Below are 26990 nucleotides of genomic sequence, written 5' to 3' on the forward strand. Positions count from 1 at the left end.
AAAGCCTAAGAGACCCCACCTGGATAGCTGTCAGGAGAAGAATGTCCAGAAAACAATCCTTTTTTTGACTAAGCTTGGAAGAACAACATTTACTGAAAGGAAACATGAGGGCGAGGGACCTGATATTATCTATGTACAGGAGCCAAGAGACAATCTTTCCAAATAGGAGGAGTCTACAGACTGTACACACTCTGCATCAAGTCATTGACCAAAGGCCAGTTCTAGAGTTGGGTCTATTGTACCCAACCAAATCATTTTCTGTTTTTTGTTTTTGATTTTTCCAGTTTGAAGATTCTCATCAGGTTAGTAGTGCATTAGCAATATTTTATCTGGGATAGACGTTCAGATAAGTAAGGGTATGTTTTAGGGAAGATGGGAAGGGAAGCTGCTGGGGAAGGAGACGGTATCATAAACTCAGTGTCCATAAGTCTTCATCACCAAACTCTTAGCACCTAGCATAGCACCTGTGGTATAGTAGCTCACGCTTGGTTCAAGGCCCAGAGGGTAAAGTACAGCTATGGATCACCCACTGTTACGTTTCCTGCTTTATTAAAATTCATTATGGAGCCACTTCATTCCTGGGTTTGGTCCTGGGCCCTGTTTATATTTTCAGCTTTGTACATTAGGGTTTTATTTCCCACCTTTTAGTTTTGCTTTTGTCCTCTAAGGAAGAGGGATGGGTAGGAAGGGATGGAGTGTAAATGAATAAAAAGGTATAGAGAATAGTGGCACTTAGACTATCCTGTCTGCCAGCAATGCTTTGCGCTTTGGGTGGAAGCCAGTGGGCATTGCTGGTAATCGTAGAGTAACAGATGATCTGGTTGGCCTCAACTATGTCTAATCTGTTGCAACGGAAAGACCATGGGCTGACCTGGAACTAGTTCTTGTAGACCAATTGAATAAATATAAATTCTTGTTAAAAAAAAAGATAAATTCTATCAAATGTGTTTTATCTTTGCTGAAATGATCATGTGATTTTTATTTTTTATTCTGTTTATGTGGTGAGTTGTATTTACTCATTTATATATGCTGAACCATCCTTGGATCCCAGTAATAAATCCTTTTGGATCATAAAAACAAAAACAAAAGCAAGCAAACAAACAAAAAACCATGAGCTCTAAGTTTTGACTCACAGAATTCCAGGTATAGTAAGTGAACTAAATTCTGTATATGTTTGCCTTCTCTTTAGTGGTGTGGGAAGTCCTTCTGTCTATGTGTTGTTTTTATTGGTTAATGAATAAAGCTGTTTTGGTCAGTGGCTTGGCAGAATAGGGCAAGGCAGGAATTCCAAGCAGATAGAGGAGGAGAGAGTGAATGGAGTCAGGGATACAGACACTAGAACCTTGCCAGTAAGCCACGGCCTCGTGGTGATGCACAGATTAATAGAAATGGGTTAATTTGAGATATAAGAGCTAGATAAAAATATGCATAAGCTACTAGGCCAAGCAGGGTTGTAAGAATACAGTTTCCGTGTGATTATTTCAGGCAGCTGGGAAACGAACAAGCAGCCTCTGACAACACTTTGGGAAGATGGAAAGTCCTTTATCAAAACAAAGGTATCTTAGTGGTGACACATGCCCAGAAGAAATAAGATTCATGACCTTTGATTCCTGCTTTCTGTGAGATGAGTCACATAAACAAGGGAGGAGATGATCTTAATTTCTTTTTGATAAAACCAATCGGTCCAGTTTGTATCCTTCCTCTTTCAAGCTATGGGCAACATGGTGTCTTACACGATATGCTACCGCCAGAGATTTTCATTATGTTGAGAAGAAAGGGAAACCGTTGCAAAAGACAGTATTTGGAATGCAGTCTCTGGGAAAGTACATGGTAGAGACTCAGTCTTCTAACAAGTTTTCTCCCCTGGCCTGTTATTCGTCTGTGGCACTTCCCTGTCAAGCTGTGAATAGCTCCGACAATACATATTCATTCCGAAGAAGACTCAGGGCCCTGCTGAATACTAGATGGTTCTGCCTCCAGGTCCAGCAAGAGATGGTCTGCGGGTGTTCTTCTTGGGCTAAGGAGAAAGCTTCCACCAACCGCAAGCTGACTTGCAGTGACAGCTGGGGCCAGCAGGAGTCACTCCAGGCTCTCTAAACCTGATTTCAGCGCCTCGTTGTGGAGGGCAGTGCTGTGTAAGGTTCTAGGCCTAGACTTCAGAACCAGCCTGACTGTACAAGCTCCCTGATCTTCCATCTCCTCTGTGGGGAGAAGTAATAGCATTTACCTCATTGGGTTGTAGTAAGGATGGAATAAGTTAACATGTTAAAGCACATAGAACTCTGCCTGGCATATTTGTTAAGTGTTCAGTATGATCGTGTGCTTTGCATGGCCAGCTCAAGGCTGCCCACCTGGTTTAACTGCAGCATTGAGTTCGGGTTTCATGTGTTGCCTTAAAGTAAATAGCCCAGTTCTTTATGCTATGGTCCCTTGGATTCCAGGCTGATGACCACTGACCAAATAGAACCTGAACTAGATGAGCCTAGTTCTCAAGGCTTCCCTCCAATGACCTCTTTGTGACAGCTTCCGTCGTGCTTCACTCTCTAGAGAAAGCGTAATGGTCCAGCCCTCAAGCCCTGCATCTTCTCCAGACTGCGGATGCTCCTGGAGTTCTGTTCTGGGATAACGTACACACCCTCTAACTCATTCCCTTAGCCTCAACTTGCATCATTTCCCATGTGATGCCAGGGACACCCACATCCACGCACTTGCTGGGGCTGGTAATCTGAGAATGGTCTCGTCCTCTCACGGTCATTGTATTATAAGTGACCAGATCATGCTGATCTCTATCTCCTGAGTTCTGCTCTCGTCTCCTTCCCAATGACTGTCAATGTGCCAAGCCTGGGAGGAGGGACACTGTGGCAGAAGTTACTGTGGGAAGAGGATTCTCTCTTGTCCTTTGTACTGCATTCCTATCCTCATTTTGTATCTGGATTAAACATAATCTTGTCTTCCTCCAATTTGCTACCCAAGTTCTTTTATTTTTTAGACAAATGTTTGACACATAAAGATGCTTTACATTCAAGTTGTATTGTGTAATGAGTTGATATGTATTCATTGTGTGGTGGTTGCTATAGTCAATTTAATTACCACAGCCATGACCACCCATGCTGTACCCCATATTATCAGAAGTTATTCATCTTGGCAACACAAGTCTATAGATGTGTTCTACGAAGACTTAAGTGTCAAAGGCTTGGTTGCCAGCTTATGGGACTATTATGGTGTGGTGGAATCTTTTAAGTGTTGGGGCCTAGTGAAAGGAAGTTGGAACAGTGGAGGTGTGTCTTTAAAGAGGACATTGGGAGTCCAGCACCCGTGAGTCCAGCACCCGTGTTCTCTCTCTCTCTCTGTCTCTCTCTGTCTCTCTCTCTCTCTGTCTCTCTCTCTGTCTCTCTCTCCTAGATGCCATGTGGTGATGCCTCTCTCTCTCTCTCTCTCTCTCTCTCTCTCTCTCTCTCTCTGTCTCTCTCTCCTAGATGCCATGTGGTGATGCCTCACCACAGGCTCAAAAGCAATGGCATTGTGAACTATGGACAGAAAGCTCTGAAACTGAGCCAAAATAAACCTCTCTCTGTTTGAATTGGTTACCTTATGTGCTTTGTCATGGAAACAAGAGAAGACTAACAAAGAGCCTTGCCCAAGAGCCAACTTTTCTCCATGTTCCTCTGCATCCATGAGTGCATCAGTGTGAGGTCACACATAAGTGGGATCATATAGCATCAGTCTTTCTGTGTTGTTGGTTCACTTAGTATGGAGTCTTGTAGGCTCATGCCTATTATTGCAAATGGCAGCATTACATTCGTTCTTTTCCTTTTACAGCAGAGTAACATTCTGTAAGTAATATTTCTAGAATAATCTCTTATGCAAGATTTTTTTTTAAAAGAGCAATGGAGGGAATGGGGCACTTAGCCATAATATAATGAAACATTTCAGCACCAGTTTGTCAATACCAAGACAAATCAACAGAACAAGGAAAGCCTCTAACTAACTCAGCATGTGTATAAACGATATCAGTATAGAGACAGAGTTTTACATGGGTCTCTCTTATCAGAGGGACCTGGACTCAAAGTCTTACATATCAGGTTTGTGACATGGAACAAATTCTGTGGGGGAAAATGCCTTTAGTTTTTTTGCACAGGAAAACACACCACACACACACACACACACACACACACACACACACACACACACACACCGATGCATGCATGCACACACACTTGGATTCTGCCTAACCTGCTAGGGTCTGGTATCAGATCTGCTCTAGCAGCCGTCTCTTGCTGGATGGGAGAACTAGATATTATTTTGCTGTCTCATATTTCCAGAAACGCCTGAGAATGACTACGTCTTGTTTTTTCCTTTTCCCCTTTCTTTCCTTTGGGCAACACACAGGATTATAGATTGTGTGTGTGTGTGTGTGTGTGTGTGTGTGTGTGTGTGTGTGTATTTACCCGACTCATTTAGGCTAAATGAGCAGATCTTCATGACGTTTTTGCTTTCAAGATCAGAAGCTTGGCCAGGTCCATCTGGAACATTTTCAGCAGTTACTGGCAGGTATTGTCAAAAAACGCCAAGAATTTAGAAGAAGAAACTATGAAGGTTTCTGGGCTGAGGTGATGTCTGAGGAGCAGCTGAGCACTGCCCGATTATGTTTCCTAGCTGAGAGGAAGGGGAGGAAGGACTGGATCTGAGAGAAGATGTCCATGTGGGTGGAGAGGCCTTGCATGATTACTTCCGAGTTGTGTAAAACTGTACCGTGAGTGCTCACAGTGCTTCAAAAATCATGGCATCTATAATGTACACAAGATTCAATGAGGCAAAATGCTTTATTTCATTTAACAAATGTTACGTATCATTTTTACATTACCCGCATGGTTATATAGATGGGAAATACGGTATCAGTAGCGATAACCACTCTCAGGTGAGCCCCTTGGGTCTCCTCAGTGCTTGCTATCTAGTTTTATGGATGGGAATGAGGAGACATGGGCTGCTTAGTGTAACTGAGACACTCAGTCAAGCCTCCCTTGTATACAAGAGTGGCATGGACCAGAGTTTGCTAGGAATAAGAAAGGCAGGTTGAGAGAGAGTAAAACAAAATACCAGCAGGTCTCCTATGTAACAGGAAAGCTTATTGGTCACGTAATCCCAATTATATTAGGTATTTATTTGATGTTTTATGAGGACGCTCTTGATATACTGGTTACTTTACTCATTGCTGTGACCAAGTACCCAAGAAATGATTGGAGGGTGGGTGGTTTGGCTTTGGCTTGTGGCTCGAGAGCGTGGAATCTGTCAAGTTGGGAAAGGGACAGGGGTCAGAGTGTGAGAATACCCAAATTACGTTTCGGCCAAGAAACATAAAAAAAAATGAACGGTAGCACCTGACTCACCCTCTCCTTATCCACTGCAGGATCCTGTCATATGGGATGCTGTCTTCCTTTTCGGTTAAGCCTCTCTGTAAACCCTTTATGGACCAACCTAGGAACGTCTCCTCAATGATGGTAAGTCCAGTCACGCCGGCAGTGAAGAGTAGCCTCCATGCCCTGCTCAGAGGTTACAGAATTCTGAATTTTTTTTCTGATTAAATATTTTTAATGAACTCTCTTTCAAAATGAGGATTGGGCCAGAAATAAGATGTTTTTGGATTCATTCTTTATATTATCTGTATGTCTTTCAATCTATTGGTTCACTTTTTGTAAAAAAAAAAATCACATATGTAAAAATGAGAAAGTTATACTCGTTGTCAGGGGACGTTGGAATGTAAATTATGGGATAATGTTGGAGAAAAGTGAAATTTAGTAGGTGTAATATATTTTTATGTTTCTTATTTCTGTGATCAAGTAACTTACAAGAAACAAATTGGGGAAGAAAAGGTTTATTTTGTCTTATAGTTCGAGGGATTCTAACCCATCATGGCAGGGAAGGCACGATGGCAGGAGCAGGAGGCACAGTCACAAACAGGTAGCCAAGAGTTTGCTTCTCTTTTGAACTCAGTCTATGACCCCTGCTCATGGAATGAAGCCACCTACATTCAGTTTGGGTTTTCCCTCTTAAACTTTTATGGAAACATCTTCCTAGATATGCTCACATGTGTGTTTCCATGGTGATCGTAAATACCATCAAGTTGATAATCAAGATTGGCTATTTTATAGAGTAAGGGGCTATTGATGTGCTACTTGCTGTTTGTTAGGATGTTTGGGGTTTCACCCCCTCCCTGGAAGCATCACCATGGAGTATAGGCTTGCAGACACATTGAACTAACTTTTTCTTGTTGAGAAATTAATTGGCCAACAGGCTGAAAAAAACATAACAAACAAACTACAACAAAACAAAAAGTCTACGTATATCCATCCACCTCTATTGTGAAATTCAGGAGGTAAATAACACTGTTCTCTCTATTCTGTATGCTTGCCATTATTCATAATTTAAAACTAACTGAGTCAAACAACCAAATAAAGTCAGACCTTTGGTTACTCTCCTTGTCATTTCCTAAGAGTTCCAGAAGCTCTTTTCTGATTCTGCTTTCATTTGCTGTGCACAATGGGAACAATAAAGTCTACACTGAGCACTGGGGAGAACAGGCTGGATTCCATTTCTCTCTGGACACAGGCAGAGTGGTTTAAGGCTGTGAATCGTTCCAACAAAGCACAGTGCAATATAGGACCTGTTTCTCCCTTCTGACTTCCAAAGAGACCCATCTGTTCCATTCTTCCAACGCTTTCAGTGCAAGGGAAACAATGCAGGGCTAATCACTTAGGTATTGTAGCATCAGTCTTTTGGGCATTTATTTGAATTTTCTCTTAGAGCTTTAAATCCCTTTAGCAAGCTAATATTTGGAGAGAGCATCCTGGCACAGTGCACCAACAGGGTCAGTGAATCTCTTCTTCCTCCCCAGACTCTGAGAGTTATTCCCAAGAGTGAGTAATAGCTGCACACACTTCCTCATATGTTCATGAAAATAAATTGACAAGCTTGCTATCCTTCTCAGTTCTATTCTCTTTTCATAAAGACATCATTTTTTTTCCTGAGAAGTGGGAAGCACTGTGGTTAGTAAAGAAAATCACTTTATATCTGTATATTTGCATATTAATGAGTCTGCACTTTCTATCACACAATTCATGCATTGGCAACCATAGATATTAAATTGCCTGTTGTCTCATATTCTGGATGAAATTTTGAATTGGAAAGAACAGACTCTTCTGACTGACTGGAAACCAGGGATCTCTTTTTTTCCAAACCACAGACACAATAGGATCTTAGGTAACCTTGGAAAAAAAAAAACCTCTTTGATCCTGTAACATTTTTCTCTACCTTTGTGAAATCAGGGCAATGGCGTATTCAACCCATTTCTTTCCTAGGGAGATGTGATTAATAGGGCGGATGCTTGGGAAGTACCCTGGCCGCTTAGAGGAGAAAACAGTAATAGGAAACCTCATCAATCATGAGAGCTCTGGCGATGTGTTGTCTGGATACAAAATATTCATACAGTTATTTATATTTTACAAATGAGATCTCTAGCACCATTGGGGCTAAGTGGGACAGGTACTTTGTCATCCTGAGAAATTATCATATATATTGTTTTGGGTTTTGTTCACAGTTACTGGCTCATCCACCCTCCCTAAAGCTGGTCACAAAATCCTTAATTTCCCCTTGCTTGCCTGTCTTGAACCTGGCCATAAAGACATTCTTCAAACTAACCTGGCCTCATAGTCGGACATAAGACCCTCTGAATTCTTTGTGGGTCCTGTTCCCCCCGCCCCCAACTCTGATGGAACAAGCAGTATTCCACAAAGACAACAAGAAGAATGTGAATAGATACCCCTTAGACCTCTTCTGCTTGCAATTTATGTCATGAAGTCTATGAAACCTAAAGGACAAGGTGGCAGAGCTTCTAGACAGTTGAAGAGGCTGCAGTTCCTGGAGGATGGTGTTCTCAGGGCACTGGAGCTCAGTACCCCTTCCCATGCACATCACCCTGTGTATTGCTTCATCTGTGTCCCCTGAAACACAACTCGCAATAAGCAGCTCGTAAATATTAGCGTTTTCTCAAGCTTTTTGAGTAGCTTGAGAAAATTAGTTCAGAAGAAGAAGTCATGAGAAGCACAGGCAAAAATTAGTGAGGACTTGTAAAAGTCGCTCGAGGGTAGAGGCAGTCTTGGAACAAAGCCCTCGGTCTATGGGGTCTGATGCTGTCTCCAGGCAAACATCAGACCTGGATTGGAGTAGAGGACTCGGTCTATGGGGTCTGATGCCGTCTCTAGGCAAACATCAGATCTGGATTGGAGTAGAGGACTCGGTCTATGGGGTCTGATGCTGTCTCCAGGCAAACATCAGACCTGGATTGGAGTAGAGGACTCGGTCTATGGGGTCTGACGCTGTCTCCAGGCAAACATCAGACCTGGATTGGAGTAGAGGACACCAGTGACTGATACAGCCCCGTGGCCGCTTCCAGCTCTGCTTGTGCTGGTAGAGCATAGTGTGCTTTTCCTAGCTGTCCATCTGCAGGAACCATGATCTTGCTTTGTTTTAAAATCAGCAACAGAAAAACTTCAACAGTTATATAATGTGGCATAAAATCAGGATTACAAAAACACTAACACATAAAATTTGCAATGGCTTGAAGGGTAATATTTTATTATAAAAAAATCAGTAAAACTCTTGAGTTGGCAGTTCCTAGCAGAAAATTACTGTAAACAACTGACTATTAGCATGTTTCCCAAGTTCCCTTGTTAGGATAGACACATGACTTCCATTACCAAAAGAGACAACATTTTATATCAAAAACCAACTACTTAGCAGGGAAGAAAACATAACCATTGGTTGCTCAGAACATGTCTGCATTTTGTTTGGGGGCAGGAGAGGAGAAGGAATAAACCACCATTTGCGGAGACATTATAGGGCATCTTTTCACTCTAGAAGACTAGTCTGAATTACTAGGAGCTTCCATGGTCCTCTTAGAATTCTGTAGAACAAGGAGTAACTGGCATGGTGTTCCTGAGCCACTGTGAAGTCAGAATCAAAAGATTAAGGGTGTGAGAACCCAAGAGACACTAGACAACCCTCTTGTTCTACAGACAAGGAACTTTAGGGCCACAAAATCCTCACTAAAATTTAATCAATTTACCATGCCAGGAGTTTATTAGCTCAACAAATGCTTATCGCAATCCGCTGTGTGTACTGAGTAGCTCCTTTTCCTAGGTATTCTGAAAGGCTTGTCTGATGGAGGAGGGCTCTAGTGCTTAGCAGGGCCAATCTCACACAGGGGACAGAGGAGTCCACCACTCCTGGCATAAGACAGCCTAGAAGATGATTGCTTAAAACTACTCACCAAGTAAAATCATCTACAATGCTAGGTGACTTCAGGGAAAAGGTCTTTTGGCTATGTAAGTTTTTAAATGGCTATTTATTTTCTTCATGACTCACAATGCCTATTCTTGATTTGAAGAAGCCCATTAGTGGAGTCCCGAGGTCAAATGCTTTTTAAATTTATTCGACTGAGAAAAATATCCTTCAACTCAACCTTTCTCCACTATGTCTTATTTTTCTCCCCATTCTTCTCTTGTGGTAGAACATTTGTTTACCTCCCAAAGAATGGTCCTGTGTCTGTAGGATACTATTTAGGAAATCAGAAGGCTCTATTAGTTAAGGTATCATTTTCTCAAAAGATCCATCTAATAGAGGCTTACCGTAATTCCAAAGAATAATTGGAATAAACGTCCCAGTAGTAATAAATGCTTAACAATCACATATGGAGAAAGTTGAAGCAATAATGAATGTAATTGGGGGAAATTTGATTATTAACCAGAAATGAAGTAATTTGAGATGTAATGTAACAGATAGTTGCTTCCTGCTTTGCCTCAATGAATCTGATGCCTGGCATAAGAAGCAATCCAGAAGCCGTAGGGTTATATAGCAAACATATTTAGAGAAGATCTTCAAGATGCCAATAAACACAGGATGAGCCTCTGAATATAAGGACACTTTATTCTGATAGAAAGTGGAATGGAGGATGATGTAGCACTTCCTTCTCCACACAGTTCTGCCAGCATCAGGGTTACAAAACATCTGGACAAGTCAGGTGACAGGTATTTTTATTTAAATTTCATTTCACTCAGAATGATTGCAATGCAACAAACTTTTGCATATGATTTTACTGAATTTATTTTATTTCCTGCCATTTGCTTAGTAGAGCGCGCTCTCTCTCTCTCTTTCCGCATAAATCTTTCTAACATTTTTGCAGTGCAGAAATGATCTAAGTTTAATCTGGTAATCACATATGGGGACAAGTTGAATGAAATGTGTGTTGTCAGATAAGCATCAATCAGAAGACTAGATAATCTTATTGGTCGGATTATTTTTGCATTGCTCTACTGTGTTTGTTTTCTAGTGGTTTTTTTTTAATGGTTGTAGACAATTCTAGGTAGCTAATAAAATCTAGTAACTGATAGTGGATAGCTTAACAAAGTGCTCTTACAATAAGCCCTATTTCACGTTCAAACTTTATCTGTCTATCTATCTATCTATCTATCTATCTATCTATCTATCTATCATCTATCTATCTATCTATCATCTATCTATCTATCTATCAATCATCTATCTATCTATCTATCTATCTATCTATCTATCTATCTACATATAGCTTATTTCTTTAGTGTCTCACATAGCTCAGACTGGCCTCAAATTTGCTACATACCAAGGATGACCTTGAACTTTTAATCCTCCTGCCTCCACATCCCAATTGCTGGGATTACAACCATGTATTATTAGACCTGGTTTCGCTCTTAAATAAATGCTCCAATAACCTTCTTCTTCTATGCTTTTTCTCTATTTTCCTTTCTTCTTTCTTTCTTTTCTTTTTTCTTTTTTGGTTTTTCAAGACAGGTTTCTTTGTGTAGTCTTGACTGTCCTGGAACTCACTCTGTTGACTAGGCTGGCCTAGAACTCACAGAGATCTGCCTGCCTCTGGCTCCTGAGTGCTGGGATTAAAGGTATGTGCCACCATTGCGCCACCATTGCCTGGTCTTCTATGATTTTTTTACTGTTCCACATTTTATTTTATTATAGAATCTGTCTTTCATTCATCTCTTACAGTAAAATTTTCTGTGTAAATCTTACTGGTCCTGATTTTTCATATTTATAACAGTACTTACTATGATCTATGATATACTGAAGTTATCTGTTTGTCTATAGCCCTCTATAGACAGTGAAAAGTTCGGAGTGCTATGTGATAAAACCTTTTCTAGAGAGACACAACCCACACATCTATTCACCCTAGGAAGGGAACCCATGACAGACCAGAATACAGATAACCCCAAAGTCCAACATGGTGAACCAGTGAGTTTTATTGGGGTTACTTACAGGAGCAGAAATGACTCAAAGACAGCTGCATCACCAAGGCCCATCCCAGCATGGTGACAACTCCTAAAGCTGGAGATCCGGAGCACACTGCACAGCTTGCAGGCAGCTCAACTGGTTGGAAGGTGTCCTTTCCAGGAGCCTCAGTTGGTCTAAACCTCTTCCAGGCAGCTGGTCTGCTCTCAGAGCCTTCTTTGCAGGTTGACTTGTCTGAAAGTTTTCTTTGGTTTCTTCCTGTCTGTGGAGGACTCTCAGTTTTTATTGTTTGCTCTGTCAGGGAGGAGCCTAGTGAATCTGGTCATTTTCAGGGACTTCCTGAAGCTATTTTGAGTTGTTTATCTTCCTGGAGGATAGAATGTTTTGATCTCGGAGGAAACAGTTATGCAACAGGAGGTATGACTGTTCATTATAAAATTACCAAACAGCTATCAGGGTAGACAGTGAATAAGTGTCATACACCATTGTGTTGGACAGATACCTAGAATCAATGAGATTGCTACACCTCTTCACATAGATAGTTTGCTGGGCTATGGCTGCCTTCTTGATCTGGCACTTGAGACTTAAATAGCTTGCTCATGGAATCAAACACAAGGTTTATGGATTTAGAGCTGACTGACATGCCCTTTCTTTCCATAAGCCATGCACATAAACTTTTTTTCCACCTAGGACTACATACCATTCCACCAAGCTGCCTTTCTGGAATGTCTCAAGTGAACCTTGTCCTCATACCTGGAGTCTTCTCAATATGCCTCCAGAAGACAGATACACTTAGCTTTCAACAGGCCAACTCTACTGTACCAAGCCATTGTTTGTGGCTAACATACTGTCCCTGACAGAAAACTCACAGTGAATGGGTCTGGGTTTAGCAATCTCTAGTTCCTTACTTTTCTTATTATCTATCTGCCAGGAGTTTACATTAATCTTACTTTACCTCTTTATAATTTTTTTATCGTTGATATAATACCTTTGCATCGTGCGTGTGTGTGTGTGTGTATGTGTGTGTGTGTGTGTGTGTGTGTGTGTGTTTGGGTTGGTACATTTCTCAGGTCTTGTCCAATTTTTTGACTGAAACAACATTTCATTGGCCTGGAGACCACCAATGGGCGGGTTGGCCAGTAATGCCCAGAGAGAGACACCTGTTTCTGCATTCCCAGTACTGGGAATTCAAGTCTCCACCACCACACCTAGATTTTTATAAATGTGGCAATCAAACTTTGGTTCTTGTACTGGAAAGAGAAGCCATTTGTCTACTGGAGTATCTCCTCAGTCACCTTGATGTCTTTTTGAGTGTACCAGTGCTCCAACATATTTTTATTTGTCTTTGGTTGACTTGAATAATTTGAAGACATTTTACAGGTTCTAGACTGTGGTCCCATTTCTAATATAAAGTGGTTGTTATCTTACAGAAGCATCTGATCTTTGGGTTTTCAAGATAGTAACCAGCCTAAATAATGTGCTTCCTGTCTTGGGGGTTGTTGATTACCAGTACACACAGTGCCCCTCCATCCATATTTCCAGTACTTGCAGGCAGATGATGTCATTGCTTTCACCCCAGAACACTAATGCATGCAGCTTGCTTTCTTCCATTTTAACCATTGCTTTTCTCTTTCAGAAAGGCTCATTTCTTTATCTGTGTCATTGTTTTCCTTTAAAAAAGCATGAAAGAAAACAAAACAAAAACCCAAAGCAAAACTCTATTTTCAGGCTTAAAGCAAATGAAACATAATACCGTGGATGCACCTCATACAGAGCGCCAGTCTTGTCTTCAAACCACACATTTTACTATTACCCTAAATCATTTTTCCAAATCTCAGTTTCTCAACCATATAAGAGTTTCTGTAAATTTGAAGGACAAGGGATTTAGCAGAGATAATGCTCCTTCCCTTTGATGTGTATCCATTTTCCTTGGTAACGAAATATTCTGGAACCGATCTATCATTATGAAGCCAGTGGAAGGGGAGAAGTCAAAAACAACTCTCAAGGTGGCCATTTGCAAAAATACCCTTGGAAAGTCATGCTCGGACAGCTCTACAATATAGGTCAGAACAGTTGCATGAACACCTAAGACAGCACTCTCAGGCACTAAATGGTGCTCATAAAATATTAAGAGGCATTTAAAGTGGTTTTAAAGCTCAGTACAAATAAAACTTGAAAAATAATCCAAATGGTAACATAAATCTAATTTCTATATTTAGTGCTGAAAAAAATCACAGAAATCCCTTGGCCAATGATTGTGGAAAATTTAGGTTAGGGGTCATAAATGTTGAAATTCCCTTAGTGTTAAATTGCCCAAATCAGGTCAAGAACTTTCTGGAAAAAAAAACTGGAGGAAAAATGATATTATAACTGTTCTGTCATAGTAAAGGGAAATTTAGGGTATTTATATGTTAATAAGACTCTTTCTTTGATTTTCATTTGGTCATTTGTCAAGTGAGATCAATTAGATTGTATAATTTTGACATTTTTTTTCATTTAAAGAAATTAAAACACTTATTTCATTTCTCCCTTCCCTCTCAAATTTCCAAATTCCTGTCCCTACCATGATTTTTGTTTTCTTTGTGTATCTTTGATGACCAGGAAAAAGATATTTTAAAATGTTAGTGATAATACATTGAGCTCTTTGGATCAGAAATTATAGTTTTTAAACCGTTACGTAATTTATTAGTGGGGAAGACAGGATGGAGTAATGAGAACATTAAGAAAAACTCATTTTCAAATTTGTAGTATATTAATAATTATACTTACAAATTATCTCTACTCATTAAAGAAGTTTCCCTAAGGATTCTTAGTACCCTACACTTATCCAGCCTCATACTCTCTTATATGTGAGAGCAAATAACCAAAGTGTGTCCTTCGGAGAGCATTTGCCGCTCGGACGTTTTATAACCCTGTGGGGCATCTCTTGATTTAGTGCCTTTTAGAGATTAGGTTCTGGAAAACAGCTCTGTCCATGAAAGTCACACACTAAATCCCTTCAGGTTCCAGGCTTTCCAGGAGAAATTAAACATTCATAGAAAAATAGTGAACATCCTGACTGTCGCCAATCGTCTCTCCGTTTCCCATGGCTCAAGGGAGAGAAAACAATTCATCTCCTATTGTTTCTGCTCTGTTTTGTGTCAAGCACCATGTGTGGTGTTAGGGCTAAATCTGCAATGTTCCCACAGGTTGATGTGTTGATGCTCAGGCCCCAGCTGGGAGGGGGTTGGGAGGTAGCAGTGGAGAGGCTTAGCTAGAGGAAGAACTTGGGAAGTGTCCTTAGCGTTGGGTCTTGTTCAGTCCTACCCCTGTGTCGTCCTCTACTTCCTGCTCATCACTGGGTGAACAGCCTCCTCCTTTCCATGTCTCTCCCTCCATGACAGTGTGCCTCATTATGGGATTATGGGCCCAGCCAAAATCAGTAGTTAAGGACTGTGGACTGGACTTGCTGAGGCTGTGAGTTCATCTATGTTTCCTCCCACAAGTTGACTACGTCAGACATTTTGTTACAGTGTGGTAAGAAGGGAATTTATCCCCCAGGGACTAGTTTCTTCATTTATCAGCAAGCTCCACGTTTTTATAATTTACTTGAAAAGGGAAGGGTAGCAACACAGGATTTGCTGTTAGAACTCTACATTTAATACTCTTGCTATGCCTTCCTCAAAAACAGTATTGTGTCTTGGTTTAGGTATAATTGCTCAAGCGCAACTTTTAGTTTTTCCTATTTCTGAGAAAGGTGATTTCAGAAGCACCAGAATGACCATGAACCAGAAAGATCATTTGCCCGGAATTTTCGTTATATCTTGTTCTTTTTATAATTTCATTGGTTCTGTATTGGCCATAACTCTTTATCTTCCTGCTACAAACCCTATTGAAGAAGAATCCAATCTCATGGAGCATATGCTTTGCTTTCAATTAAGAAAAATTGCTTCACTTCCCAAACTTGAGATTATAGTAAGGTTGTCTGTCCCACAGAAAAATTAGACTTCTGTCCTGGAATAAGAGAACAGATTTGCAGGGCCAAGTTATACTTCAATTCATTCCTTAGGAGAAGCTGCCATGGATCTAAGTCAGGCAATACCAGCATGCATTTTTCATCCTCTCTTTTATGTATTTATTTATTTTATATTTTTTTATGTAGAACTTACCACTACTTGACAAAACATGTCTGTCTGCTTCTGCTCCCTAAAACTTGCCTAGGGGTGGTACCGCCCATAGTGGGGTGGGGTCTTCTATAACAACTAGCAATTGAGAAAATACCTCACACATGCCCACAGGTCAGTCCGATTGAAGCAATTCTTCAACGGAGATTCCCTTCTTCCCAGGTGACTCTAGGTTGTGTTGACAATAAAAATTATCCAGGACATCAAAATAGAGATGTTGTTTTTGTTTGTTTGTGCTTTTTTTTTTTTTTTTTTTTTTTTTTTTTTTTATCCCTTGGAACAGTTTCTATATGTCAGGCACAATTCTGTTGGGTCTTATCTCCAGTAACACACATAATCCTTACTATTATATATACTGCACATCCGGTTTGGAGAAACTCGGGTGATATTTGTTTAAAGAGCTTCTCAGAGTTGCCCAGCCAGCAAGACCAGGCCTCAAATCCTGGCAGCTAGATAATCTGCCCATGGCTTCTTTACCGGCTCACTAAGCTGTTTTACTAAACAAAATGCATGTCAGCTTTGGAACTTAGGTTAAGCTTCTAGCTTTGTTCCTTAGGGCTGGTATGATCTTAGTGAAGTATAAACTGCCTGCACCTCCATTTATTGTCTTCCAAATCCTTCCTGAACATTCCAGATTGATGGAGTGAGAGATGTGTGTATCGTCGTGTGCTTGCTGCTCATTCTCCCTTCCCCACAGGGCAGGGTAAGAGAGGACCTTAGAAGGCCTGAGAGGCCCTTTCTAGCTCTGGGAGGTGTGGTCTGGTTATTATCTTCCAGACATTGACCCCAGCAGAAACGGCCTTCTCAAACATACCCAGCAAAAAAACTGGCCCTGGTGTCTTACTACAGCACCACAGTTGTGCCCAAGTCACTTCAGAGGAAGAACTGGCGTTTTCCATTCCCCTCCCACACCCACACCCCCACCCTTTCCACCCCCAAACCCCCATAGCTGCCATCGGCAAACTAATTGCCAGTGTGCTCCTGAAGCCTGGCTTGGTGAGCACAGCTTTAATCCCAGCACTCAGGAGGCAGAGGCAGGTGAATCTTTGAGTTCGAGGCCAGCCTGGTCTACAGAGTGAGTTCCAGGACAGCCAGAGCTACACAGAGAAACCCTGTCTCAAGGAAAACAAAATAAGACTGCTGTGGCCTGCGCAGCCTGGATAGCCGAGACTGGCGGGGAGGGGGCGGGGAGGGGGTGCTGGGATTGAGACCCGCTGGCTTCTTTTCAGGTGGAAGAACAGCAACCTTTATTTTGCCCAGCAACCTTTTATACCTCTACTCCTTCTGTGGAGACCCACCGGCCAGAAAGAACACAAACATCCTTGTCAATTATAGACCACAAGGAAGTTCCCCTGTCGGTCAGGGGGAGTGAGGGCAGCTGGATCACAACAAAGACAGCATGCCCCAGTGCCTGGAAAATCCAACGTGTTAAAGTCTCAGCACCTTCTTACTCCTTTCAGCCATTTTCCTTCCTGTTTGGCCTGTGACATCTTCAGCAGCAGAGAGACTGTAGGCAGGGGCAGCGATCTGGGTCTTTTCAGCTGGAAAGCCCAGCAGAGACCAAGGCGGGGCACAGTCATCTCCACCCAGCCTGTGTCGCTGCTGGGTGCAGTGAGCGGCGCTCACAGGACCTGGGCTGGAGGCTTGCTCCTCTGGGTTTCACGACTTCTTAAGGAAATGACACAGAGAGAGGTTTTTCTTCACTCTAAAGGCCAAGTTCAAGTTCTAGGGTATCTCCGTGGAGTTTCCCTGTTCCTTTCTAATACAAACGATCTTCAGACTGTCTGATTGACTTCACTTTGAGCTGCTTGGTTTTCAGTTTTTCATTTGACAATGAAAGACCCTACAGACCCCCTCCTCAAAACCTGCAGCTAGCATGCTCCCGGGGGAACGTCCTGTTTGCTTTAAAAAAAATTCTCCAGATCAGCAGCCAGCCTGCTCTCATAAGAACATCCCATGTGCTTGAGAGAGCAGGGTGTCTATGAGATAGGAAGACTGCAAGGCAGGATGTCAATAAGACAGGACATCAACAAAGCAGGTTGACTGCTAAACAGGATATCTATAAAGATAGGAACAGGATGACTGTTGCCAGGCATCCATGCTGAGAGAGGAAACCATTCATGCCCCTGCCTCATTCCGGTCAACCGATAACCACGCTTTTGCTTCTGTAAACTTGCTTTTTGCTCTTCCCTATAAAAAGACCTCCCCCCAGTCTGCAGGCGCGCAAAGTCCTCCGAAAGACTTTGCTGCCCACAGGTACCCGTGTTTACTCAATAAACCTCTTGCTAATTGCATCCTGTGGCCTGGTCTCAGAGTGTCCTGGTTCTGGGGTCTTCATCGGAGAAAAAGGTCCTCTCTGAGGGTCTTTCAACCATTAGGGCTGTCACAAGCTCTGTAAGGGTAGCACTTTTGGCTTCTTCCTTTCTTCATTGAATAACAAGATCTTTGGTTGGCACTTGGCAGGTGAATGTTTGATAGATTACTTTTGCCGGGGGATGTGCATGTCCAACTGCCATCTTGTCTTCTTATCATTAGTGTTCTAGAACTTTCTGTTTATTTCAGAGATACTTCACTAGGCGCTTGCAGTGGCGTCACCCCACTGGTCTTGAGTTCCCTTGACTTCCTCTTTTTCTCCCAATTCACCAAACATGGAGACAACCTGGCAGAAGGAACAAAATGAGGGAGCTGGCAGACTTTGGTTGTCACCATAAAATGTACTGTGGTGACCCTTGGCAAATGACTCACCCACCATCTATGGTCTCAGTTTTCCGCCAGTGAGTGTGACAATGATATCCAGAACTGTAGCTAGCTCGGATAGCACTTCTGTGTGAGTTAGGGACGCAATACCTCCGGCCTGTGGAGCTGAAGCTTGGCAAGCTGAATGTGAGCTTGATTTGAGCCTCCCCTGGCATGCTCGGCTGGCATATCTGATAAGATCATTCCAGGCAGCTCTTTTAGGACCTCCCTCCCAGGCCTGGCATGGGCCTCTATGGGCCTGACTGGGAACCTGACTTGTTTTTGTGTCTCACAGGAAGATAACACTATACTACTTACACTGCATCTGCTTTTCCTCTAGCTCTATCACCAGTGCCTGCTCCACCCATCCCGAGTTCTCTAGCGCTCCCTGTAGAGCATCGGAGACAAGAGAGAATCATTAACAAAACACTTCCTTTGGGCAGATGCCCACAAGTGGTATTGCTGGGTCTTGAGGTAGATTGATTCCCAATTTTCTGCCGTACTGATTTCCAAAGCAGCTGTACAAGTTTGCACTCCCACTAGCATTGGAGGAGTGTTCCCCTTACTTTACATCCTCTCCCGTGTGAGCTGTCAACAGTGTTTTTGATCTTAGCCATGCTGACAGGTGTAAGATGGAATCTCAGAGTTGTTTTGATTTGCATTTCTCTGATAGCTAAGGATGTTGGGCAATTCTTTAAGCGCCTTTCAGCCACTTGAGATTCTTCTGTTGAGAATTCTCTGTTCAGATCTGTATCCCATTTTTAAAATTAGATTATTTGGTATTTTAATGCCTGGTTTCTTGAGCTCTTTGTATATTTTTGTATATTTATCTCTGTCAGATGTGGGGTTGGTGAAGATCTTTCCCCAGTCTGTAGGCTGCCTTTTTGTTTTATTGACTGTATCCTTTGCCTTATAGAAGCTTCTCAGTTTCAAGAGGTCCATTTATTAATTGTTACTCTCAGTGGCTGTGCTACTCTACTGGTGTTATATCAGAAAGTGGTCTCCCAAAAGTTGCACATTCACACCATAAGGACATTTGCCCCCAACAGCATTATTTGTCATAGCCAGAATCTGGAAATGACCTAGATGTCCCTCAACCAAAGAATGGATAAAGAAAATGTGGTAATTTACACAGTGAAAAAAAAATAATGACATCTTTAAGTTTGCAGGCAAATGGATGAAACTAGAAAAAACAATCCTGAGTGAGGTAACCAAGACCCAGAAAGACAAACACAGTATGTACTCACTCATAAGAAACATAAAACAAAGGATAACAGTCTACAACACCAGAGAAGCCAGGAAACAAGGAAGACCCTAAGAGAGACATACACAGATACCTTGGGGAAGTGGAAATAGACAAAATCTCATGAGTAAATTTGGAACAAGAGGGTGGGTGTGGGAGGGGAGTCAGGATGGGACAACGGGGGGGGGGGGGAGAACATGAGGGATTGGGAAGGTCAAGTGGGGGAAGGACAGAGTGGGAGAGCAAGGAAAGAGATATCTTCATTGAGAGAACCATTATGGGGTTAGCAAGAAACTTGGCACTAGGGAAATTCCCAGGAATCTACAAGGAAGACTCCAGCTAAGACCCTAAGCAATAGTGAAAGGGTGCCTGAACTGCCCTTCCCCTGTGATCAGATTGATGACTACCTTGTCATCATAGAAACTTCAGTAACTGATGGAAGCAGATGTAGAGATCCATAGCTAATCACTGGACCAAGTTTCTGGAGTCCACTCATAGAGAGGGAGAAGTGATAATATGAGCAAAGGGGTCAAGACCATAATGGGGACACCACAGAAACAGCTGACCCGAGCTAGTGGGAGCTTACTGACTCTGGAATGACAGCTGGGGAACCTGTCATAGAGCCGAAATAGGTCCTCTGAATGCGGGTGACAGTTATGAAGCCTGGGTAGTTTGTGGGGCCACAGTGGAACTAATATTTATCCCTAGTGCATGAACTGGGAGCCCATTCCCTATGGAGGGAGACCTTGCTCAGCCTTGATATAGTGGGGAGAGCCTTGGTCCTGCCTCGAGTGATGTAACAGACTTTGCTGACTCCCCAAGAGAGACCTCACCCTCCCTGAGGAGTGGATGGGGGCTGGGGTTGGGGAAGATGGGGAAGTAGGAGGAGGTGAGGGAGAGGGAACTGGGATTAGTATGTAAAATAAAAAGACTGTTTATAAAAAATAAAATTAACAAAAACAACTTCCTGAGTCTTCCTGTGTCCCCTTCTGTGTCCACTTCAGGAACCTTTCTTCTCCTCCTTCCCCCAAATAAGCTTGTTCCGGAAAGAAATGGATCTCAGCAGGAGAAGCTTTGTCATTTAATGGTAGACAAAAGATCTCTGCTGATAGAGAGTTGATGTGTATTAGCACTCACACCTTACTACACGTGGGAGATGGCTGGGAAATGTAGGCCCATTTCCTGGCCACAGAGGTTTGACTCTTTCTGAGACACAAGGCAGAACCAGAGATTTCCCCAGAAAGGCTGTCATATTACCAGCTGAAACAGATCCTCCTAGTACCATTGTACATACACAGCAGTTTGACAATCCTACCCATAACAGACTAAAATAAACCAACATGCTTTAATCCAAGCAATGTACACACAATATTCTTTGTATCCTCCATCCGGAGGCCTGGTTTGCTGTGTGTGTTCCCTCCCCAACTTCTTAAAAGAGCATTTAGGATTGCTCACGTGTCCCAAAGCTCTCATTTGCAGAACATAAGAGAGCAGCATGTGGGAGGGGAGCAGATGCTAATTTCATCCTAAAGGCTTGATGCACCCTGAATCCCACACAGCATGCACACAGAAGCACACAGTGACCGAGGTTTCAAGACTCTAGGATTTCCCAACTTCACCAGAATCTTGGCCTGGAGATGCGAGAGGATTGCTAGTGGTGGAGAAGACAGTTGAACCTTTTCCATGGTGACAGATGTAGTTTAGGGGGTTGAAATTTTAGATGTTGAGTAGCTCAGGGGACAAAGCAAATCGTGAATAAAGAAATGAGAGGTTCATTCTCCTTGCTCATCTTGGTTAAATTTGGACTATATTTTTGTTAGTCTATTGTTAGCCTAACAGTGACTAAGTGCTGGGCCAGGAGGGCAGATGGCCTAGATCTGAAAATTATTACCTTAGACCTCTTGCTATAAGGACAAGGGCAAGTTATATTTTGATCTCTCAGATTCCTTTTCAGTAAAGTAGCAATGATCCCCACCTAAGAGATTATTTGTAGGGTTGGAAGACATGGTGTAGGTAAAAAGCCTATCTCATTGAAGAAACGGTCATAGTTGTTAGCTTACTATTGCTTCAGAACTGATAGTGACAGACAGGCAAGAGGATTCTCCTGTGACCCGAGGAAGGCTCATGTGAATTTCTCCTTGGATATTTTGTTCGGAATTGTGGGGAGTCCTCTGCTTTGCAGCATTGCTGGGGTGTAAACTTGTGGATCTAATTCACCTCTTAGGCTTGAATCTGGAGACCTGGCAAGTAGTTCTGATTCTGTCTTTACCAGACCCAAACTCTGGGCACTTCATCTATCAAGAGGTCTTTACCTGGGTTCTCTAATCTGTAAAACAAAGGGATCGGTAAGGTTAATTTAGATTCTTTCCAGTGGCAAAGCTACAGGGATTTTTGTTTCCACTCAATGTTTTTGGCTCAAGAAAGAGGCCAACCTGAGTTCAGAGGAAGGCTCAGTGTGTTGGGCAGAGCTGGAAGCCCTGGTTGAAGCTCCTCTCAACTGAAGACATTTGTTTCAGTAGACTGAGGAAGTGAAGTTAGAGGTTCTATTGGCTTGAGCTTCTACCTCTCAGCCTGGGTGTGTGGAATGACAGGAAGCTTCCGAGGCAGTCAGACTAGCGTTGAGACTTATTCTGTCCTCTCTGCCAGCTTGTTTCCTAGTTCCTGGGGAGTTTTAAGTGCTAGAAAGTCAATTCCAGACTTTTAATCTGCTTCCAAAGCTGCACCATTTGGAGCGTGACGTTAGTGATACTTAATCTCCACTCCGAAGGCCCTGGCATTTCGTCTATGAAGATAAACTGGTCTATGTGAAAATTAATCTATGCATAACATTTTCCATAAACCAGGAATAATGTACTGAATGAGTGAGCAGAAAGCAAAGCAGATGCAACCCATGAGGCTCAGGAGTCATTTGTGATTAGAGATTCCTCTACTCTGGTCAACTAGTCCCCAAAGACGTCATGACCATACTTTGACTTGTGAGGAAATCAGTGGCATTTGATCTTGTTTTATGGTGTCAATGGTTACTCAAGAAGAAGACAAGGCATGCAGCACTAATTTGTGTCTTCCTAAACTCTCTCCATGAGCAATCCCAAGTGATTTATTCCACGTTTCCTCTAAGAGCTGTGGCAAATAGTCGGTTTTGGTGTAGGCTAAAATTGTCAGCCCAGAAACCACAGAGATAACTGCAAAGTGTATTAGGGTTCATTCCTGTTTGTTTCTATAGTATATTAGCTCCATTTATTTATTTATTTATTTATTTATTTATTTATTTATTTATGATTTCTGCCTCCTCCCCGCCACTGCCTTCCATTTCCCTCCCCCTCCCCCATCAAATCCCCCTCCCTTGTCAGCCCAAAGAGCAATCAGGGTTCCCTGCCCTGTGGGAAGTCCATGGACCACCCACCTCCATCCAGGTCTTGTAAGGTGGGCATCCAAACTGCCTAGGCTCCCACAAAGCCAGTACGTGCAGTAGGATCAAAAACCCATTGGCATTGTTCTTGAGTTCTCAGTAATCCTCATTGTCCGCTATGTTCAGTGAGTCCAGTTTTATCCCATGCTTTTTCAGACCCAGGCCAGCTGGCCTTGGTGAGTTCCCGATAGAACATCCCCGTTGTCTCAGTGTGTGGGTGCACCCCTCGCAGTCCTGAGTTCCTTGCTCGTGGTCTCTCTCCTTCTGCTCCTGATGTATATTAGCTTCTTATCCTTGCTGTGATAAAGTTAGTTATTGCATTAGTTACAGCAGTAGTTTTTATATTCTGCAGAACAGGTCAGAGCAAGGTTGTCTTAAGCTAGCCCTATCCCACATCCTCCTTCAACAATAGTGTACAGTACTGAGTCACTGCAAGGGAAAGTCCACTTCTCACTTAGGCAGCCAGAATGCTACAGAGAGGGTAAATGCCACAAATCCTTTCAGAAAGCGCTAGAACCTCAGCGGTCTGTGTGTTCTCAGCAGAGCTATGAAAGGATAGGGCTCCACAGCAGTGCCAGGCGTATTTGACCTTGACAGCCGGCTGTGTCCTTGACCTCAAGCCTGCTTTGGATTCTGCAAGCAGGGAAGGGAATTTCTAAAATAAATGATGAGATAGGAGTGGGCTGGGGGAGTCTTGGGATTACGAATTGAGTAGCACATCCCGGAAGAGGGAGGCCACGGCAAAGCCGGTCCTCCTATCAGATGGCTATGGGGGTTGGGAATAAAAGTAAGGAGAATGGCGGCAGTGCTGAATAGGAACGGCGGGGCAAGGATCCAAACTCACTATCAAGGAGAGTAATGTGTGAAGTATTGGAGAGGGTAGTTGAAGGGAAGGAAGGGAACCTGAGCAGAGGACGCAGGAGGTGTAGGCGGTGAGATGATCTTTGGGAGTGAGGTGACTTCACTTCTGCGCAGTGAATTGAGGAATGTTGGGCAGAGGATGGGGCGGGGCTGTGTGATTTGATGTGTGGCTGGAGATGAGCATGTCACAGTCAAGCTCTGTGAGAGGGGACAATGTGATGGAGCAGCCATACATGTGGAATCTGACTTGGGCCACAGACCCAAGCGACAAACTGAATGGATTCAGATTTTCCTCCATATTTTAGTTTCCTTCATGTTAAATGAAGAATTGATTGCAAGTTGTGATTCTTCTTCTTAGTGCTCATTACTATAGTTAGCTCATTCTACGTTTGTCTAATGGCGCTCTCTCTCATCTAGACTAATGTGTTCCACAAAGACAGGGGTGGCATCTGTTCCTCTCTGTCATAGCTCATGACCTGATGTCGTTTAATAGGTGTTTGTTGAATGACTATACATATTAAATAAACATTCCCCAAGCATAGCTGGTGGTGTAAGCTTTTAATTCCAGTATTCAGGAGGCAGAAGCAAGTAGATCTCTGAGTTTGAGGCTAGCGTAGTCTGTGTTAGTTCCAGGACAGCCAGATATACACAGTAAGACCTGGTCTTAAAAAAAAAAAAAAGTAAACATTTCCTGGCACTGACTAGGAGAAGGGGCTGAGATAACTGAGCCTCTACTCAATGACTTACAGCCGTAGTAGAAGAGTGTACAAAAGTAAGACACAAATGAGCCTGTGGAGCAACCAGGATGCTCACAGAGAGATGGTGATGGTAGAGCTGGCCTGCAGCTGTCAATCACAAGACTTACAAACAAAGCAATCCATCCGTCTAGCAGGAGGCTGCGTGGAGCACCCAGGTGAAGACTATGGTTTCTTTTTATTATGAAGTAAAAGCCCAAATCAGAGATGGTCTGATATCTTCTTAAAGGGGTGTTGTCAAACATTTCTCCAGTATACAGGTTTCTTAGCCCTTTTAGAACGATCTTGAAGAATAAGAACTTGTTTTTTTTTTCTCTCACAGGCTGAGAGGATGTGAAGAACCAGATATTGGTGAAGGAAATGAACATTTAGGGAGGAGAGAATGATGTTAGTAAAACCATAGCTGCTGCACACTCTAGAGACTGGGATCATGGTTTGGAGTATATCAGGGCCAGAGAGGATGAGGGTCATCTTCTTCATAGAGAAGGACTCGGGGAGATGCAGCTACCCTGCTGGCAGCCACAGAGCTGGTAAATGTTGGATGAATTACTTAGACAAGGCTAACTGTCTTTGAGAACGCTGAGTATACTCCATAGCATCACGGCAGAGCACCCTGAGAAGCAGGTCCTATGTGAAGGTTCACAGTTTTGAATCTGTTCCATCTTGACTAAAGGTCAGAGAGTTCAGACCTCTTCTTGCTCCTCAAGGATGAACAATGAGATGTTTGCCCAAAGGTGTGGCTACTGGATGGCTTTCTCTCCAAAGCCCAGGCAACTGGATGCTTTTCCTTAGGGCATGGTGACCAGGGGTTTTGAGTTGTAAGGAGATAATTACACTTGCTTGTTCTTTGTACCATGGAAGTCTTGTGCCCTCCTCTTTTGATTGGGGTATATAAAGACTGTGAGTAATAAACTCGGGGGTCTTTTATAGGATTCACTGGAAGCCCCCTGACTCTGTCTTCTGTCTCTTGTCTATTTCTTTCCTCAATCCACACTCCCCTGTAGGGTCTGTCGGGCCAGACCTGACAGGCCTACGATCATCAGCAGTCAGGGAAATTGAGCCTTTGGAGGGTGGGGAGTTTATCTAAATTCACAATGTGTCTGATGAGCTGAGCTGGGATTAATCCTGGGATTCTGATGATCCAAAGCACTGACTCTTAGCTGTATTCTGCTACGATCTTCCCAGGTCTTTCTTGGAGATTTTGAAAACCGTTGCTAGGAAACACAGGGTGAGGATCATAGTATAGAAGCCAGGTGAGGAGCTGGTGTTCCTGTGATTTAGACTCGCAAGGCAGGGTGATGCTTTTCTGTCACACTGCAAAGTTAGCATCAGGAATTCTGTTGACCTGGAAAAAAAAAACTTCTATTTGTTTGTATATTTTAATTAAACTATTAAAAAATTACAGAGAAATCTTTAATATCACTCTGAGCGAAGACAATTCATTTAATTGTGATCTTTTTTGGGGGGGTCAGCTTTAATTGTAAACTCAAGTTGAGTTTTGATCACGGTGACTTTGATTTTTCTGGTCACATGAGCAATCATGTTAGATACTTCACACCCAGTGCTATGTCCAGTCAGGCCCAGCCTGTGCGCATGTGACTGTGTGTGTCCTTGCCACTCTTGGGTCGTGCATGTTCTGCTCTTATTTCCATCTTAAAAGTGGGGAACTTGCGTCGGGACCAGCTGTAGGGCGAGAGCTCAGGGTGGGCCGTGGAAAGCATTCACATGGTGGATCTTCAGAGCCTCCACTGAATGGAAAGGACCTGGGTTAGCACGTTTTAGTTACTGCTCTGCTTCTGCCCTTGATGTGGTAAACTGTGGCATCATTTTCATTTCGGAGAGTTTTTCTCGTTCAAGTTTGGAAGTTTAAAAAAATGCGGGGAAAGCTGTGTCTGTCTTAGCCACCTGCAAGCCCTCTGTCCCTTAGGTGAAGCCAGCCCTTCCAGTTGCCTCCTGCAGTTAAAAACCACCTCCTGCGCTGCGCGGTGGTGGTTAGTCCTTTAATTCCAGCACTCAGGAGGCAGAGGCAGGGGACTCTCTGGTGAGTTTAAGGCTGGCCTGGTCTATAGGGTAAGTTTCAGTACAGCCAGAGCTGCTCCATAGAGAAACCCTATCTTAAAAAAACCAAAGCCAAAACCAAAACCCAAACTAAACTAACCAACCAAAGTCACCTTTTGCCAGATTTACATGATTAGAGTCGTCAGCTTCTGGGCTTCTATTTCCGGTGGGCTACCTGAGGGCTCCTATACAGTTCTCTGATGCATTTGATGGATGTGTATTTTACTTGGGCATACACAAGCACACCCATGCCATGTCTCACCACCTGTGTCTGAGGTGTGGAAGAACTGAGTACCAAAAAGTAAAAAGGAGAGGCAGGTAAACTGTCACGAAAGCATAAATGTCAAGGAAGACATCAACAGCAATAGTGACAACAATGTTAGAGCCCCGGGACAAGGGCTCCCAGCACCTTCAAGTGCTCTTCAGGTCCTGCAGGA

At 42.9% G+C, this 26990-nt stretch overlaps 1 protein-coding gene across 4 annotated transcripts in view; it reads left to right on the plus strand.

The window, feature by feature from the left end:
• The window catches only part of Xcl1 (X-C motif chemokine ligand 1), a 100243-nt gene that overhangs the window by 22795 nt on the left and 50458 nt on the right, over positions 1-26990 (plus strand). For 3 of the 4 annotated variants that reach the window (XM_041663067.1, XM_041663066.1, XM_041663068.1), the window contains exon 2: positions 5408-5498. The exons of the other annotated variant lie outside the window; for it this stretch is intronic. The gene's annotated coding sequence lies outside the window, so the exon portion shown is untranslated. The remainder of the gene's footprint in view (positions 1-5407; positions 5499-26990) is intronic. 4 annotated transcript variants of the gene reach the window in all.

This window comes from Microtus oregoni, unplaced genomic scaffold, assembly GCF_018167655.1.
Source record: "Microtus oregoni isolate MIOR12 unplaced genomic scaffold, Mior012 000013F_ref0000133, whole genome shotgun sequence".
NCBI classification, from domain to species: Eukaryota; Metazoa; Chordata; class Mammalia; order Rodentia; family Cricetidae; genus Microtus; species Microtus oregoni.